We start from the raw sequence: 5841 nt of genomic DNA on the forward strand, positions 1-5841 counted from the left end.
ACATTTGCTTTACGTGCATGTAGCATTCAGGGGTGGGGTTCTGGGAAGGGATCAGGAGTGATGCTTATATGCCTAAATCGTCCAGGAGGAGATTTTGGAAGTAAAAGATGTCTGACAGAGGCAGGGTTCGGTATGAACCTAGCTCTCAGGTAAAGCCTGGCCCCTTCTTGGTGGCTGTAGAGCATTCTTTCTGAAAAGACCTAGTCTTGGACTGCAAAGGTGTGGGGTAGCATTTCAGGAGCACTGACAGGGGATGCACACTTCCTACTGCCAAGGAGCTCAGCTGCACGGGGCTCACTGCACACCACTATACAGCGGAGATCTGGAACTTGATCAGTGGATCCTTTGTGTTCTCTTAAATAGTAGGGATGAATATTCCTTCCACTGTGGGAATTACTGGGTAAAATCATATTGTTGGTGTAATGCAGGAAGTCAGATTAAAAAACTCACATTAGTCCTGTCCATGGAATCACAGAACTGGAAGGACCGTCCTAGTCCCATCCCCTGCACTCAAGGCAGGACTAAGTACAGTAGAACCTCAAAAATACGAACACCAGAGTTACAGACGGACCCGTCAGCCAGACACCATGTGGCCCCAGAAGTACGCAGTCAGGCAGCAGCGGAGACGAAAAACAAAAAAACCCAACAAATACTGAGCTGTGCCGGCATGGCATCGTCCAGTTAGGCACATCGGGGCTGCCTGTCCCCACCCCCACCCACTACTTGCCACGCGGAAGGCCAGCCACGTACAGGTGAAGACGCTGAGGTTCACAGGCACAGCTGTGAGCTCCCGAGAAGGAGTGCTGGGGTCTGCACTAGCCACAGGGGCTGTTTCCCGCCTCTGGCTGGGAGGGGACAAGCCTGCAACCTTAGTCTCAGTCCAGGAAAGAAGCTCCCTGAGCTGCTGCTGGAACCTGGCCGAGAGCGTCAGCTGCTGGAGCTCGAACTCCTGCCCGCCTGCCGCGCTCTGGAGGAGCGGCTGCGTTTGAAAGGGCCCCGGCCTGCACTGCGCACCCACTGGTGCCAAAGCGCCCCCGGGTGCCTCACGCATCACCCTTGCCGTCAGGGGGCGAGAATCAGAAACTTGCCGGGCAGCCGCTGCAGAGTGTGAGCCCCCGTTCCCAGCACTCCGCCCTGAGGAACAGCCCATAACGGCTTGGGCAAAGTTACCAACAACCTCCATTCCCGAGGTCTCCGTAATTCTCCTGTATTATCTAGACCAGGGGCTGTCAACAGGCGAACCACGGGCCAAATCCGGGTTGCCAGACGCTTTTGAACGGACCCCGCAAACTTTTTATTTACATGTTATCATTATTATTATTTTTTAAATGATTTTCTCTGCAGTCTGGCCCCGACTGTACATTGATGAAGAATTTGGACCTTGACAAAAAATAATTGACTACCCCTCATCTAGACCATCCCTGAGCGGTGACTGTCGATCCTGCTAAGAACCTACAATGACAGAGATTCCACAACCTCCCTAGGTAATTTGTTCCAGTGCTTAACTATGCTGGCAGGAAGTTTTTCCTGACGTCCAACCTAAACCTCCCTCGCTGCAATTTCAGCCCATTTCTTCTTGTCCTGTCCTCAGAGATTCACAAGAACAATTTTTCTCCTTCCTCCTTCTAACAACCTTTTATGTACTTGAAAACTGTTCTCATGTCCCCTCTCAGTCTTCTCTTCTCCAGACTAAACAAACCCAGTTCTTTCAACCTTTCCTCGTAGATCATGTTTTCTAGACCAGCTGTTCTGAACAGGGGGTTCGTGGCCCACTGGGGGTCCTTGAACCCTTTCAGGGGGGCCGCAGGGCCCCATGGCTAAAATCCAAAGCCCGAACCCCAGCACCTCCCGCAGGGCTGAAGCCGGGAGCAGCAGGGCTGAATTCTGGAGCCCCGAGCCCCGGTGCTCCCCAAGGGACAGAAGCCCTGAGCCCATGGGCAGAGTTGGGGTTACACAGGGGTGTTACACCCCCCCCAAACTACAGTGCAAGAGCAGGGCAGTCCTGGGGTAGCTCCACACCCCCCCTCCACCACCTCCTCTCTCCACCCCCTGGCTAGGTAGGAGGTGGGAAGCCAGAGTCCAGCAGCTTGGGACAGCTGCTGCTCTGACTGGTGCCATGGAGCAGGCAGCCGCAGCGTTGCCTCGTCTCCTGCTGCTGCAGGGGGTTGAAGCTGCTCCCCTTTGCTCATGCAGCTGGTAAGAGCTGCCTGGGCGGGGGAACCCGGCTGCTTTGTGGCTGCCAGAGCCCTCAGGGTACAGGGAGCGCAGGGGAGCCCTGAGAGCACACAGCCCCTAGCTACCTCGTCCCTGCACCCTGAGCTACCCTCTGCCCACACACAGCCCCTAGCTACCTCCTCCCTGCACCCTGAGCTACCCCCCTGCACACAGCCCCTAGCTATCCCTATCCCTGCACCTCAAACTTTTTGAGCTCAGCCCCCCCACCTTTGAGTTATAATTTTTGGTTGTAGGCCCCCCCCCAAGTCCAGACAGGCGGGTGGCCTGCTGAGGTGAGTCAGGGGGTGGATGTAGCATACCCTTCCCAGACCCCGATGTCGGAGCTGGCTTGAGCCTCACTGGCCCCTGCCAACCCAAAACAGAAGTCAAACTATACCTATGCAAACTTGTTTTCCCCCCTTTCCACAGCCCAGAGCCTCCCCCTCCCACACTGGGCCCTGGAGATTTTAATGGCTTGTTGTGGGTGGCCTCAGAAAGAAAAAGGTTGAGAACCCCTGTTCTAGACCTTTAATCATTTTTGTTACTCTCCTCTGGACCTTCTCCAATTTGTCCACATCCTTCCCGAAATGTGGCGCCCCGACTTAGACACAATACTTTAGCTGAGGCCACATCAGCATGGAGTAGAGCAGAAGAATTACGTCTTGTATCTTGCTTACAACACTCCTGCTAATCCTGCCCAGGATCAGGTTTGCTTTTTTTGCAAGTGTTACACTGTTGACTCATATTTAGCTTGTGGTCCACTATGACCCCCAGATCCCCTTCCGCAGTACTCCTTCCTAGGCTGTCATGTCCTGCTCTGTATGTGTGCAGCTGATTGTTCTGTCCTAAGGGGAGTACTTTGCATTTGTCCTTATTGAATTTCAGCCTGTGAACTTCAGACCATTTCTCCAGTTTGTGCAGATCATTTTGAATTTTAATCCTATCCTCCAGAGCACTTGCAACCCCTCCCATCTTGGTATCATCCGCAAACTTTATCAGTAAAAAGAAAAGGAGGACTTGTGGCACCTTAGAGACTAACCAATTTATTTGAGCATAAGCTTTCGTGACCTACAGCTCACTTCATCAGATGCATACTGTGGAAAGTACACAAGATCTTTTTATACACACAAAGCATGAAAAAATGGGTGTTTACCACTACAAAAGGTTTTCTCTCCCCCCACCCCACTCTCCTGCTGGTAATAGCTTATCTAAAGTGATCACTCTCCTTACAATGTGTATGATAATCAAGGTGGGCCATTTCCAGCACAAATCCAGGGTTTAACAAGAAAGTCTGAGGAAGGGGGGGAGGTAGGAAAAAACAAGGGGAAATAGGTTACCTTGCAGAATGACTTAGCCACTCCCAGTCTCTATTCAAGCCTAAGTTAATTGTATCCAATTTGCAAATGAATTCCAGTTCAACAGTCTCTCGCTGGAGTCTGGATTTGAAGTTTTTTTGTTGTAATATCGCAACTTTCATGTCTGTAATCGCGTGACCAGAGAGATTGAAGTGTTCTCCGACTGGTTTATGAATGTTATAATTCTTGACATCTGATTTGGGTCCATATATTCTTTTACGTAGAGGCTGTCCAGTTTGGCCAATGCACATGGCAGAGGGGCATTGCTGGCACATGATGGCATATATCACATTGGTGGATGTGCAGGTGAACGAGCCTCTGATAGTGTGGCTGATGTGATTAGGCCGTGTGATGGTTTCCCCTGAATAGATATGTGGGCACAGTTGGCAACGGGCTTTGTTGCAAGGATAGGTTCCTGGGTTAGTGGTTCTGTTGTGTGGTGTGTGGTTGCTGGTGAGTATTTGCTTCAGGTTGGGGGGCTGTCTGTAGGCAAGGACTGGCCTGTCTCCCAAGATTTGTGAGAGTGTTGGGTCATCTTTCAGGATAGGTTGTAGATCCTTAATAATGCATTGGAGGGGTTTTAGTTGGGGGCTGAAGGTGACGGCTAGTGGCGTTCTGTTATTTTCTTTGTTAGGCCTGTCCTGTAGTAGGTGACTTTTGGGTACTCTTCTGGCTCTGTCAATCTGTTTCTTCACTTCCGCAGGTGGGTACTGTAGTTGTAAGAAGGCTTGATAGAGATCTTGTAGGTGTTTGTCTCTGTCTGAGGGGTTGGAGCAAATGCGGTTGTATCGCAGAGCTTGGCTGTAGACGATGGATCGTGTGGTGTGGTCAGGGTGAAAGCTGGAGGCATGTAGGTAGGAATAGCGGTCAGTAGGTTTCCGGTATAGGGAGGTGTTTATGTGACCATCGTTTATTAGCACTGTAGTGTCCAGGAAGTGGATCTTAATCGTGTCTCTGCTAAGGCTGCGTCTACACTCCCCCTTGTGTCGGTAGAACGTATGTGGCTCGGGGTGTGAATAAGCCACCCCCCCAGTGACACAAGTTACACACACCTAAGCGCCGGTGTGGACAGTGCTATGGTGCTGGGAGAGCTTCTCCTGCCAACATGGCTACGGCTGCTCGTTGAGGGTGGAGAGCTCCCTCCCGTCGGCTTCCAGCCGCTCCAGTAGAGACTGCCACTGGGGGCCACGTCACTCACAGCTGTGAGGGCCGAGCGGTTAAGGCGTTGGACTCGAAATCCATTCGGGTTTCCCTGCGCAGGTTCAAATCCTGCTCACAGCAAGGCCTGTGTTTTAGCCACACTTGCTCACCAGGGCAATACATCTCCACCGACCCTGAGACGCTCTCCATACACTCCCCACCCCAGGTAAACCCTGTTCTGCTCCTTTCATGGGGATGCCTGGGATGGTGCCTCATGCTGTGTCCCTGCGGTCTCAGCTCCCGAGGCCTCTGCCCCTCACCCAGCACCCCCCGGCTCAGCCCCACCCCTGGGTGCTGCTCCTCTCCAGAGCGTGGAAGCAGCTGAGCACGGGCAGCCCGTACAAGAGGCCACGGGAGACTGAGCCTCACCCAAAAGGCCGTCCATGTGGGGCGGAAACGCTGGGGATGTGGGGCGGGTCTCCCATCCGTAGGCCATTGGGCCCGTGGTCATCTTTCGAGCGCTGGAAGCGAAGCTCCAGAGAAGTGGGGGCCCCACCTACACCCCGCTCCCCTCTGCCTCTTAGCCCGATGCCCTGCTCTTGCTCTGCCTCTTCCCATCCCCCCTCCGCCTCTTCCCCCAAAACCTGCGCCCCATCCCCCTCGGCCTTTTCCCCCGCGGCTCCGTCTTCTCGTGCCTCTTCCTGTCCTGCTCCACCTCCTTCCCCAAGGACCCCACTGCCCCCCGCTCACCGAAGACAGAGAAAAGGGACGGGTGCCTGGCCCCATGGCCCCCCGGTAGCCCCCCTTCGGGGAAAGGGGCGGAGAGGAGCAAGCAGGGGGTGAGTGGAGTCTTGGGGGAAGAGGCGGAGAGGAGCGAGGGGCAGGTAGGGGGACCTCGGGGGCCAGAGGAGTGAACAGTGGGTGGGCGGGGCCTCGGGGGAAGAGGATGACTGGGGGCGGGGCCTCTGTGGCAGGGCCATGCTCTAGACCCCGGTGGCCCCCCAACTTCTCGGGGTCATCTGAAACCCAGGATGAAGGTGACACAGGGCCTGGTTCCTCTTTGGGCTAAGATTCCATAACACCTCTCCCTTCCTGGCAGTGTGAAGGGGCTGCACAGGGGCATAAAGCCCTC

At 54.1% G+C, this 5841-nt stretch overlaps 1 non-coding gene across 1 annotated transcript; it reads left to right on the forward strand.

Moving 5' to 3' along the window:
* Positions 1 to 4768: 4768 nt before the first annotated feature.
* Positions 4769 to 4850, forward strand: TRNAS-CGA (transfer RNA serine (anticodon CGA)). Its single transcript has one exon. It is a non-coding gene; the product is annotated as a tRNA-Ser (tRNA).
* The last annotated feature ends 991 nt before the right edge of the window (positions 4851 to 5841 follow it).

Source organism: Eretmochelys imbricata, chromosome 11 (genome assembly GCF_965152235.1).
Source record: "Eretmochelys imbricata isolate rEreImb1 chromosome 11, rEreImb1.hap1, whole genome shotgun sequence".
Classification (NCBI taxonomy): domain Eukaryota; kingdom Metazoa; phylum Chordata; order Testudines; family Cheloniidae; genus Eretmochelys; species Eretmochelys imbricata.